The following is a 12,499-nucleotide window of genomic DNA, read 5'->3' on the forward strand; positions in this document are numbered from 1 at the left end:
GGGAATTGTAGTCCATGACCATCTGGACAGCCATAGATTGGCCATCCCTAAGATAGACCTTTGCTAAAAGTTTTTTTTAATGCATCTTCTGATCGCTCTGAGCTGGCAGCTGGTTAAGCTGAAGGAACTAAGGAAGGGAAGGTGGGGGAACAGCAGAACCCAGAGTGAGAGAAACACCTCCTAATTCCCTTTGCAGGGAAAGCAAGGTAGGAAAGGAAGCTGCAGTCTCCCGAGTTTTGAAAACCTGGGAGCATCACTGATCCGAGGCGCAGCGCAGTCTGTAGAAGAGGACCAAACGAAGGTGCAATGGAAAATCCAAGTCAAAAGGAAGACAAACTCACTGTGAGGCAGATTGCAAGTGCTCTAAAGCCCTCAGGCTGGGTACCAGAGTTGGGATCCAGCAGGTTCTCACCAGTTCCTGAGAGTGGGTTACTAATTATTTGTGTGTGTGCCCTAGAGGGGGGCTGGGATTAATTGGGCCCGCTTTTCCGTCTCAATGCTCTCGCCTTCCCCTCTCTTCTTCTTTTCTCACAGAGGCCCGGAGCTCTTCTGTCAGGGCTAGTAAGAGGAGGAACCCTTTAACTACTGTTGGGTCCAGGGGACTATTGAGTTGTTTCTGTTGGCAGTAGACGATAGGACTTGCTATAATGAGTTTAAATTACGGACAGAAAGGTACCAGTTGGAAATTAGGAACTTTTTTTTTACAGTAAGAGTTTTTTTACAGTAACAGAGAAATTATTAATGCCCCGCCCCCGGAATGCCCGGCCACTCACACATGCCCCACCTCACTCTACTGGCCACGCTTCTTCACTGTTTGAATCCCACCACCATGGGAACCTGTGACTAAAATTTTTGGATCCCACCACTGCTGGGTACCTGAAGAGAAGTAATTCAGGAGACACTGGCAAGCTGAGAACCGACATCATGGGCAGAGGTATGATCCTTGCAGAAAAAGGATATGCAGCATGAGGGAAAGTTCCCATCCCCTGAAGTCTCCTGAAAAAAATTTCAGCGGCAAACATTACAAGATTTTTTCTCCAGTGTATATCGAGGGAGATGCATGTGAACAGCTGCAGTCAGGTCCCGAGGGTCCAGGGACTGTTTTCTCTCTCCTCGCGGATTCTCCAGCTTCTCCAAGGAAAGACAGACACTGACAGTTGTGGCCAATGGCCCAATTCTTTATCTCAATAGTAGAGTCCTAAGATCAAATGCCATGTCCCAGCAGCGCTTCCATCCAGTTTTGGGCTGATGGATCTGGGCTGGTAAATGGCCAGGAGATTTTGGGAGTGCAGCCTGGGGAGTGATTTCAGTGGGGTGCACGGTGCCATAGAGCCAGAGGTGGGATCCAGCAGGTTCTCACCAGTTCCCAAGAGTGGGTTACTCATTATTTGTGTGTGCCGAGAGGGGGTTGCTAATTGGGTCCGCTTTTCTGTTAGGAAATTCCATTAGGGTCCAAAAAAAATCATGAAGTCCTGTTGTTTCCTATGTGGCTGGTTAGTGAAGGTAGAAAACGGGACATAACCCTCCCTGTTGGGCTGTTTTAAAGACATGTTTTAGAAATATGGTCAAGTTCCTAGTTTAAGGAAAGTATCCTTTCTTTTGATTTCTAGAAACAAAATTAAGTGTTGGAAAGTATTAAGTATTTGGATGACAGGCAATCAATTAGGAGGAGAAGTAGTTGTTTCTGTTGGCAGTAGACGATAGGACTTGCTATAATGAGCTTCTACATTATGGACAGAAAGGCTACCAGCTGGAAAGTAGGAACTTTTTTTTGTTTACAGTAAGAGTTTTTTACAGTAACAGAGAAATTATTAATGCCCCGCTCACTGAATGCCTGGCCACGCCTCCGGAATGCCCCAATGGCTCTACGCCACTGTTTGAATCCCACCACCATGGGGAACTCTGTTACTAAAATTTTTGGATCCCACCACTGCATAGAGCCCACCCTGCAATGCTGCTTACATTTTCTCCAGGAGGACTGATCTTGATCATCTGAAGACTGGCGGCAGTAGCAGAACTCCAGGTGTCACTCAAACTCTTTGTTAAATACTGGGGTATTTGAGAATGGGCAGGTCTAGCTTGGGGACCAGAAAATGACTCAAGTTTTTCCCGTGAGGGCTGTTAGATAAAGAGTGGTTCAATGGCCTTCTCCTTTCTTCCTGTCAGGTGGAAAATTCCTCAGCTGGCTCCAGTCCCTGTGTGGAAATTTGGCATTGTGGGAAACATGTACTAATGATAGCACAGCTGATGCTCTGGAGATTAGCTGTATTAAAACAAAGTCCAGGGGCACCTTAAAGACTGACGGCAATTTATTCCAGCTGGAGCTTTTATGAGCCAAAGACCTTTGGGGGAGCTCTCTGGAGCGCGGTATACAAATATAATAAATAAGCCAAAATAAATAAATAAATTTCATTGGATGCCTGGAAAGTTCATCCACAACTCTTGAGTTCCTATCTGTGGTTCAGAACATTCAGCTAGGGACTGCTAAGAACCATGGTTGCCAATTTCCAGGTGGGGCCTGGAGATCTTCCCTGAATATGAACCCATCTCCAGACCACAAAGAACTGTTCCCTCTGGGGAAAGCTCAACAACAACAACAAACAAACAACAAAACAACCACCACCACCTTTATTAGGCATATAAAATAAGTTCTAGAACGCTATCTGACATTTGTGATGTACAAAGCAACACAGAACAGAGAAACTGTATCTAACATCAGAACACAGATAGTGAAACGTATCTAACATTAGATCGCTACTTAGAAAGTTCCCTCACTTGTAAAATAAATTTTGTTGCTTTTCTCCTAAGAGCCTGGTGGCTGTCATGTTTAAGAGAAGCGCCACCACAGAATTGTCCGAGTCTCTTTCAGATTTGACTAGGAAGAAGAAGAAGAAGAAGAAGAAGAAGAAGAAGAAGAAGCAGAAGAAGAAGAAGAAGAAGAAGAAGAAGAGTTGGATTTATATCTCTCCTTCCTCTTCTGTAGGATACTCAATGGGTCTCACAATCTCCTTGCCCTTCTCCCCTTACAATCAAACACCCTGTGAGGTAGGTGGGGCTGAGAGAGCTCCCATAGTTGTTACTAGGCCCAAGGTCACCCAGTTGGATGCAGGTGGGAGCACACAGGCTAATCTGAATTCCCCAGATAAGCCTCCATTCAGGCTGCAGAGCTGGGAATCAAACCCGGTTCCTCCAGATTAGTTACACGTAGCTCTTTAACTCCTAATGCCACTGCTGCTCCAGTCAAGGAGAGTAATTCCTAATATGCATCTCGGATAGTCGAGTATAATGTGAGTCTCCTCATTGGTTTTTACAGTGTGGACAAACCCGATCCTAGAGAGGGATGGACAAGCAACAATCCCTTGCAAACGCAGATGGGAAAGCATTGCATCCGGCCCTTGCAATAAGACCCCTCACCCTATCACTCCGCTGAGGTCCCCCCCCTCCCCAACTTCCCTTCCCCAAGCTACAACCCTAAATCTCCAGGGAATTTCTGAAGTCGGAGCTGGCACCCTAGCTGTAGTCCACTCAGAGGCGTAGAAGCCAAAGGGTTTATGATGCGTTTGCGTGAGGTGCAGCAGGCTGCACCTCTGCAGAGGTGTTCCGGGAGTGGGGCAGGGGTGGGATGGGGTGTTCCAGGGGCAGACAGGGACTTAAAGGGGCTTAGGGGGCACTCCGTGCACCAGGCGCACTTCCCCCTCGCCTCGTCTCCTGAGCCCACTACATGCTCTCTTTAACAGTCCTAAGATAGGATCTGTCCAGACTTGCACGCCTGGGATGACAAGTGTAGTTCTGCCTCTCATTCCTCCATCCCTCACAGATCCCCCCCCTCAATGGCTGGGGCTAGCAGAGGTAATATACAATATAGGCAATATACATACACACTTTATTGACTTGCACAGACACCTTGTTTTAACAACACAATAATGAGTTTATTGTCTCCTCTGTAGAAGGGTTAAGCAGCTTAGTTTGGTTGACGAGTAAAACATCGTAAATTTAACGGTTTTCACAGTTAAAGCTGAGCTCCAGAACTCTTAAGAACAGGTACGATGGCAAGCCCACACCCCGGGTCACAGAACTGGGAGCTATTTTTCTTTCTTTTCTTTTTTTTTTAAATTATATTTTCATTAATTTCCTCAATTATAATTCACAAACATAAAAAAGGGAAATATAGAACAGGAAAAGGAGAGGAAAAAAGAAAGAAATACAGCTGCCCGTAAGCTACATACATTTTAATACATTGGATCTTAAAATTATGCCACTAATATCATTTAGAGAGAATGTTCTATGATTTCAAAATTTGTTACCTTTTAACCTTTAGTTCCAAAGCAGCAATAGGCACCTAATAATCAGTTTCTTATCTCTTAATCATTCACAAATTAATAATCTTGCTGTTGTTGTTCTTGTGGTGGTGGAATATGCTGCCACAGGAGGTGGTAAGAGCGCCGCTCAACCTGGATAGCTTTGGGGTGCTGGGCTTGACAGATTTATGGAGGAGAAGTCGATCTCTGGCTACCAATCTTGATCCTCCTTGATCTGAGATTGCAACTGCCTTAGCAGACCAGGTGCTCAAGAGCAGCAGCAGCAGAAGGCCATTGCTTTCACATCCTGCATGTGAGCTCCCAAAGATATCTGGTGGGCCACTGCGAGTAGCAGAGTGCTGGACTAGATGGACTCTGGTCTGATCCAACAGGCTCTTTCTTACGTTCTTATGTTCCCCTGCTTCTAACAAGGGGAGATCTAAGCCCACAAAGTTTCTGCAGGGATGAGCTCTGCTAGTTTTCCAGGAGGAGCCTCCAGACATAGCTTGGTTCACCTGAGACATCTGCTCACCTGACAGAACCATTGCAGAGAGAAAGAGACTCTTCAGGAGAACTTGCTCAGTTGGTAAAATGTTCTTACCTATGAGTAGAATTTCCTTTCCGAATCACCCCACGGGTCCATCAAGGCCAGTATTGTCTACTCTTGACTGGCAGCAGTTCTCCAGGGCCTCAGGCTGGGATCTCTCATCTCACCAACTGCCCGGTCCTTTCAACTGGAGATGGCAAAAACTGAAGCTGGGGAACGTCTGCATGCAAAGCGGAGCTCTGCTGGGAAGCCGCAGCCTCTCCCATAAGGTTAATATTCTCTTTCGAAAAAGGAGTTTTCTTTCTGTAGATCTGCCACGCTGTTTAGGTGGCCTTTGTCAATTCTGCCCTTGGTGCACAAGAACACCCCCTCTACTGCAAGGGTTCCCAACCTGTTAAGGCACATGTACATCTTTGGAATTCAGTCTTAGCATGGCAGGCACAGCTACAAAACGACGACCACAATATGGCGACCGCAGGAGGTGGAGCCAGGTACAAAATGGCAGCTGCAGCTTACTTTCAGTCACACAGTGAAGTGATTTTTTTTTTTGCAATGGTGGCAGCTGAAAGAAAAGAAGCTTATTCACATGGGCTTAGCCACAACTCGTCAACCTCTGCATTCTATTGATATATTGAGATATTGACAGAATGCTTGGAAATAACAAGTCTCTTTGCTCCTGTAGCAGCAGCAGCAGAGGGGGTGGGGAGAGAATTTAGCACAATGTCCCCTTCTTTGGCAGTGTGTGGTCCAGATAATTATGAGAAAGTAATGGGAATGCACATGATGGTCCCATCCTGGAGTCACTTCACTGACTGCTCATCTGTTACCAGATTCAGTTCAAGGAACTGGCTATCATGCTATCGCAAGCAAAGACCTTCATGTCCTGTGGACCTTCTGCCTCTCTCCATGACATTTTGCTTATCTGAGCAGGGCCTTCTGCAGGTGCCAACCTACAAATGGGCAAAATCCACAGATGCCCAAACAAGTGTCCTCTTTGTTGTGGCACCCACCTTGTGGAATGGCCCGCCTGATAGGAAGGCTCCCCGTCTCCTGACTTTCTGCAACCAGCTGAAATCCAATTATTCAGGAAGGCCTTTCTAGGTAATAACTGTTAGATTTTTGCACACAAAACCCAAAGTTAACAGAGTGCTCAAGACTATTGTGAGTAGCAAAGTGTACTTTGACTCCTCGGAACAAAATTCCATGGAGCCTCTTTTGTCTAGGGGTCAAAATCAAACATACTTCATGTGCTGTTGGAACTCCAAATCTGGATAGGATAGGAGTAAATGAGCGTCCTAATCTAGTCTGACTAATCCAGGTACAGTGGGAGATACAGAACTTTAAGGGCCCCGCCCTCTTGGCTAAAGATGGAGAAGGGTTCAAACCAATGGAAGAGTGAGAAGAAGCAGGAAGGAAGGAAGTTTCCCTGAGAGAAGGAATCTATACACCGAAGAGATTGTGTCAGAGCAGGTGCCTTGACCCGGCTATCTCTCTGACTCTCTAGTCAAATGCCCCTCTAGAGTCTTAGGAGAGGCAGTGAAAAGTCCACCACTTCAACTATTGGATAGAGAGTTCTCTACCCTAATCACCTCAGCCAAGAAAACCCCCTGTATTTTTCTCTCCCATTTGAACGGGGCCACTTGGCACACTACCTGTATTGCTTAATAAGCCCTGCTCAAAGGAGAGCCATAATGCTCGCCAGGTTTAATGTTATGCCTTCTGCCTTGTTACATGGCAGATTTAATAAAGCTAAAAAAGGCTAAAAGATTATGGCCGTGTAATGATGGCTCAGTTGAATCTCTGGCCCACCAATTACTACACTGTCTCAGATTCAAGGAAATCAGGTCCAAGTATGTGAATCTTACTCCTTTACATTTACCCGATCTCCCCAATTTAATGAGATTACACTACTTGTTGGACAATCCTGACCCTTCTCTCTGTATGATAGTGGCAGACTTTCTCCTGGAAATTACCAAACGCCAGTAGATTTCCTTCGACCTAACATTTATTTCCTGTATTGTATATGCTTTTTAATCCGTTTTTATTATTGTTGTACTGTTGTCTATGCCAATAAAGGCTTGCTAATAATAAATATCAGTAACACTGTACTGCAGGGGTCTGCAACCTGCAGCTCTCCAGATGTTCATGGATTATAATTCCCATCAGCCCTTCGTCATGCTGGCAGGGGCTGATGGGATTTGTAGTCCATAAATATCGAGAGAGCTGCAGGTTGCAGACCCCGGCTGTACTGTGTAATGAAATGGTTCCGTAAGATGTTTGGGAAAGCGGGACTGTGCTGTCTGCTGCTGTGTGTGGATTATCCGGCTACGTAATTTGTTTACATTATTTAATGTGTTGTGTTAATGCTTACGCTTTGTTTCAGCTCTGTTGGCAGGTTCTGCAGTTCAAAACCCGATTAAGGTTGCTTTGTTAATGTCCCGCTCCTAAGCGATTTAATTATCTTGTGTTATCTTGGTGAGAAAAGAGGTGTCGAAATGACATTTGAAAATATTGCATTATACAATTCCGGATGCCAGCTGCCCCCCAAGATCCTGGAAGCTAAGCTTTCCTCTGGGTGGGCGACCCGTGTAAGTCTCATACAGTAGCTGCAATGGCAAACAACCTCTGTTTCTCATTACGTGCTTTGTCGACACAATCTGCCCCACAACAGTTTGGCTAAATGTGTGGGGTTATACCCTGTTTCGACGAAAATAAGACATCCCCTGAAAATAAGACGTAGTAGAGGTTTTGCTGAAGTGCGAAATATAAGGCATCCCCCGAAAGTAAGACGAAAGAAAGTTTTTTTTTGTTTGGAAGCATAAATGTACCTAACAGAACATGCAGCTGTGGAGAGGAAAAATAAGACATCCCCTGAAAATAAGACATAGCGCATCTTTGGGAGCAAAAATTAATATAAGATACTGTCTTGTTTTCGGGGAAACACGGCACTACTTCGGGCTTGAGAAATAAAAACAAAATCGTTATCCTCTGGTGCACAAAACAATCTTCGTGTGGAAAAACAGAGATCCTCATAATTATAACATACAAATAATAATTTATTGCTGATTATAATTCCGCGTGCCAAAACAGCCACCTTGTTTAGTCTGCCTGCTAAGCCAAGCTTGCTCAAAGCCCAAGAGCTCTCGAAGACCTGTGATCCCTTCCTGAGCAGTAGTGGAAACACTGAGTAATGCATCAAATACTGAGCTCCGGGATCTGCCAAGGCAATTCCCACAGGACTTGAGCTCCTCTGGTCAAGACAGCTCCAGAGATTTTGGAGGCTTTGTAATATTTCCCTCATTGGAGGGAGGGGGAGGGGAGGGAGGGGTGGCATGCAAGGGAGGGAAGGGGAGGGGACCCGGCATCTGGGCATGGCCCACCCACCCTAGCGGAGGGAGGGGGAGGGGAGGGAGGGGTGGCATGCAAGGGAAGGGGAGGGAGTGAGGGGTGGCATGCAAGGGAGGGAAGGGGAGGGGACCCGGCATCTGGGCATGGCCCACCCACCCTAGCGGAGGGAGGGGGAGGGGAGGGAGGGGTGGCATGCAAGGGAAGGGGAGGGAGTGAGGGGCAGCATGCAAGGGAGGGAAGGGGAGGGGATCCCCACAGAGGTGGGATCCAGCAGGTTCTCACAGGTTCCCGAGAGTCGGTTTCTCATTATTTGTGTGTGCCGAGAGGGGGTTACTAATTGGTGATTTTGCCCCGTGATTTTGGCCTTAGTTACGCCCCTCCTCTCAGCAGTAGCGCGCAGAACTTGAAGCAGTCTAGCATGAGGTGCACCGGCGTGCGTGGCAGCCTGCGCCTGCATGCATTCGTTTCCCGCCCAAGGACCGGCGCAGCGGCTGCGTCCTTGCCACAGCCACACCCAGGAATGCCCCGCCCCCGGAATGCCCAGCCATGCCCCCGTCGTGCCCCGCCCCGCCCCATTGGTGCTACGCCAATGTTTGAATCCCACCCCATGGGAACCTGTTACTAAAAATTTTGGATCCCACTACTGAACAGAACATAACGAAAACCAGCACACTCCTATCAGCAGGTAGCTGCATTAAGCCCCACAGAACGCTGTTAGACCACAAGGATGCTTCAGCGGGAGCTAGCTCAATCCAGAACCGAACTCTAGCTGTCTCTCTCATTCACACTTTGCCAGAGCTCTCTTCTGTTCTCACACCCCTGCAGGTGAATTGCACATTTGGGGAAAACCTCCAAAGCCATGACGCAACAAGACTTTATGCAAAACCCTGATAATAGACCCTTTTCCTGAATCAAGACTGGTAATACTAGTAGGAGGGGTGGGGTGGGGGGTTATACGAGACTTGTGAGAGAGATCAAAGTGCTCGATGCAGGTTCCTTCTCTCTTGGTTAGAACCGCCTTGCGAAGTAGGCCAGAATAATTATCCACATTAAGAACATAAGAACGAGTCTGCTGGACCAGACCAGAGTCCATCTAGTCCAGCTCTCTGCTACTTGCAGTGACCCACCAGATGCCTTTGGGAGCTCACGTGCAGGATGTGAAAGCAATGGCCTTCTGCTGCTGCTGCTCCCGAGCACCTGGTCTGCTAAGGCATTTGCCGTTTCAGATCAAGGAGGATCAAGATTGGTAGCCATAGATCGACTTCTCTTCCATAAATCTGTCCAAGCCCTTTTTAAAGTTATCCAGGTTAGTGGCCATCACCACCTCCTGTGGCACCATATTCCAACCACATGTTGCATGAAGAAATGTTTCCTTTTATTAGTCCTAATTCTTCCCCCAGCATTTTAAATGAATGCCCCCTGGTTCTGGTATTGTTGCAAATGGGGTGTGTGGATGGGGAGCTGAAATAATTGTGATTTACCTAAGTTGGCTTCCTGAATGCCCCAGCTGGCCTGATCCCGTCACATCTCAGAAGCTAAGTAGGGTCGACCCTGGTTAGTATTTGGATGGGAGACTTCCAAGGATTTCAGGGTCACGAAGCAGAGGCAGGCAAGGGCAAACCACCTCGGAATGTCTGTTGCCTGGACAACCTTGCAGGGTCACCATAAGTCAGTGGCGACTGGCTGGCACCTTCCACCACTACTCCCATTGTCTACTGAGTCCGCTTTACTGCTGATGGCGCACGTGGTGCTCCACAACATAAACTGGACCCCCTTTTTTCTCTTTGCTTTACAGCTGTGCTTCTGTTTTGTTACTGAAAAGTGGCAGTAGATATCCATCCATCCATCCATCCATCCATCCATCCATCCATCCATCCATCCATCCATCCATCCATCCATCCATCCATCCATCCATCCATCCATCCATCCATCCATCCATCCATCCATCCATCCATCCATCCATCCATCCATCCATCCATCTATCTATCTATCTATCTATCTATCTATCTATCTATCTATCTATCTATCTATCTATCTATCTATCTATCTATCTATCTATCTATCTATCTATCTATCTATCTATCTATCTATCTATCTATCTATCTATCTATCTATCTATCTATCTATTAGATTTTTATACCGCCCTCCCCCGGAGGGCTCAGGGCGGTGTACAAATAAATATATGCAGACAGGGAAAAGTTAAAAACCAGTACAAATATAATACTAGCCCTGTCTCCCTATTAAAACCAATAACAATGACTGCTTTCCCTCTTCCAAAGAAGGCGGAATGCATGTGTGTGTCTTCCTGCTTCTGGAGACTGAAGGAGGGTGTGACTGACATATCTGTCCTGGGAGATATAATGCTTTGTCTGTTTTCATGTATTCAGCTCTGACAATATAAGTCAACAGCTTTCCTGTGCTTGTCACCAATAAATAAGAACTCTACTTTCAAAGTATTGATTCCTTTATTGAGCACGTCTGGGATTTGGACTTACAAAATCAGGATTGAAATCCTTGCCACTGTAAGGCTCACCCTGGACATGTAATGCCCTAGGCACTGATGGGAGGATGACGCATACATCTTCAACTACCCTGAGATTAGTGGGGGAAGAGTCGGAGTGATTATTAGAGTGAGCAAAGGATTCTAACAAGGAACTTCAGCTGGGAGAAGAGCTGTCTATAGGATTGATAACAGAGATGGTTGAGGTGGGACCCGTCCCATTTATGTCTTCTCTCCAGCAGGCCGTACTCTGCACGTCAATTGGTAAATTATAAAAGAAACGTCATCTTCGTAGGAAGAAAATGACATTTTATCTCAGTTTATGTCAATTGAGAAAATGACAGTTACAACCACAGATACCCAAATAAGTGTCCTCTTTGTTGTGGCACCCACCTTGTGGAATGGCCCGCCCAGTGGTGGGATCCAAAATTTTTAGTAATAGGTTCTCTTGGTGGTGGGATTCAAACAGTGGCGTAGCGCCAATGGGACTGGGTGGGGCACGACGGGGGCGTGGCCGGGCATTCCGGGGGCGGGGCGTTAATAATTTCTCTGTTACTGTAAAAAACTCTTACTGTAAAAAAAAGTTCCTAATTTCCAGCTGCTATCTTTCTGTCCATCATTTAAACTCATTATAGCAAGTCCTATCGTCTACTGCCAACAGAAACAACCACTTCTCCTCTAATTGACTGCCTGTCAAATACTTAATTCTTTCTAATGCTTAATTTTGTTTCTAGAAATCAAAAGAAGGATACTTTCCTTAAACAAGGAACTTTACCATATTTCTAAAACATGTTTTTGAAACAGCCCAACAGGGAGAATTATCCTGTTTTCTACCTTCGCTAACCAGCCACATAGGAAACAACAGGACTTTATGATTTTTGGACCTAATGGAATTTCTAACGGAAAAGCGGACCCAATTAGTAACCTCCTCTCGGCACACACAAATAATCAGTAACCCACTCTCGGGAACTGGTGAGAACCTGCTGGATCCCACCTCTGGTTACAACCATTGGAAAGGAACCATGGTTCAGTGGTAGAGCACCTTTCGGAATGCGTGAGGACCTTGGTTCAATCACTGGCATCTCCAGTTAAAGAAAAAGGACTGGGTAGCACGTGATATAGAGGACCTCTTCCTGAGGCCAGGAAGAAGTACTGCCAGTCTGGGTAGACAACCAGGATTTTGATGGATCAGGAGTTCAGTGCAGTATAAGACAACTTTATGTCTGTTCACATTTAGCCATTCATATGACTTGAGTCTGGAGCATTTCATTTCTACTTGTGGGTGTGTGTGGGGTGGGGGTATGTCCTCTCTCCCAATCCTCTCCAGGTTTGCCATGCCTTTCTAGCCCATTTGGGAGGTACAACTCTCCTTTCAGAGCCTACATGCTGGCTAGATTTAACATTATGCCATCCCCGCTCCATAGAGGAAGACTCAAGGGTCTAACAAACGATAAGAGGCTTTGCCCCTGCAGCCCAGGGCAGTTGGATTCCATTGCGCACATTCTCCTCCACTGCCCACTTTACCAGAAACCAAGATCCAGCTTATTAGTACAAATCATTGGCTCTATGAAAACCCTGACAGAGCTTGATAAAGTAAATATGCTCTGTGGAGAAATGGCTCCTTCCCCCCCCCCCCCTTCCGTTTCCTTTTTCTTTCATCCTCTCCTTCTCCAACCAGGTACCAGAGATTTGGAGGACTTAGAAATCCCAGAGAAACATCAGGAAATGCTACCTGACCTAGGGGGAAATGATATCTTGACCCAGCCTGACCTGGTCAAAGGAGGGTGGGGTCTGGGATCTGATAAA

Source organism: Sphaerodactylus townsendi, linkage group LG07, assembly GCF_021028975.2.
Source record: "Sphaerodactylus townsendi isolate TG3544 linkage group LG07, MPM_Stown_v2.3, whole genome shotgun sequence".
In the NCBI taxonomy this organism is placed as follows: domain Eukaryota; kingdom Metazoa; phylum Chordata; class Lepidosauria; order Squamata; family Sphaerodactylidae; genus Sphaerodactylus; species Sphaerodactylus townsendi.